A 795-nucleotide genomic window follows, 5' to 3' on the forward strand; every position below is an offset into this window, starting at 1 on the left:
CAAGTGGCAATTGCTTAAATTTATAATACCGGTTCCTTAACTTGCGCATGAACAAAAATGCAACCTCACTGAGAATTATGGATGATTCTACGGAAACAGGTGGGTAGGAAAACTATGTTTGCAATGCCGTTTAAAGTAGACTACTTAGTGTCAAAAACTAATGATCTTTATATTTATTATTATTATTTCTTTGTTAAATTCTAAAAATCCCTTTTAGTATATAATGTGAATTTGTACTCCATTGGAAAAGGCTCCTCTGCAAGATTAATATTTATTAAATGTTTAATAATTTTTAAATTAATTATTTATTGTTGTTTCTCAATAAAATATCTCGAGATACGAACCAATTCACACGTACACGATGTCGTCAAATAAAACTAAAATTAAGTTATTCATAAATCATACCAGCATTATCATGACATCTTAAACCTTCATATCGAATGTCTATTAACTTTCGATTGTTTGTTAAGGAGTTAATTACTATTTTAATTTTAATATTGTGACCGAATATTATTTGATAATGTTATTAATGGACACGTATATGTTTTCTTCTTAATTAATTGCGTCTTCACTTTGAGATAAGGCCTCTGAGATATTTAAGTGGTGATAGAAAAAAGAAAACTCAGACGATAAGAACACGTAAAAGGTTGTTGATGAATTGGTAGGCTCGTGGCAGAAGGAGAGGACCTCCAGTCAGATGGAACAGTGGAGAGGCAGAAAACTGGAGAAAGAGCACATAAGGGGTATTCATGATGTTGTGTTAAATGTTAAATGTTTTACCATGTTAAATGTTAT

The 795-nt window shown here is 30.7% G+C and overlaps 1 long non-coding RNA gene across 1 annotated transcript in view; it reads left to right on the forward strand.

Annotated features, from left to right (window-relative positions):
• The first annotated feature begins 642 nt into the window (after positions 1-642).
• LOC106678989 (uncharacterized) overlaps positions 643-795 on the forward strand; it is a 26251-nt gene continuing 26098 nt past the window's right edge. The window contains exon 1 of the long non-coding RNA XR_010844960.1: positions 643-743. This is a non-coding gene — a long non-coding RNA (uncharacterized lncRNA). The remainder of the gene's footprint in view (positions 744-795) is intronic.

Source organism: Halyomorpha halys, unplaced genomic scaffold, assembly GCF_000696795.3.
Source record: "Halyomorpha halys isolate HHAL.00 unplaced genomic scaffold, Hhal_1.1 Scaffold171.1, whole genome shotgun sequence".
Classification (NCBI taxonomy): Eukaryota; Metazoa; Arthropoda; class Insecta; order Hemiptera; family Pentatomidae; genus Halyomorpha; species Halyomorpha halys.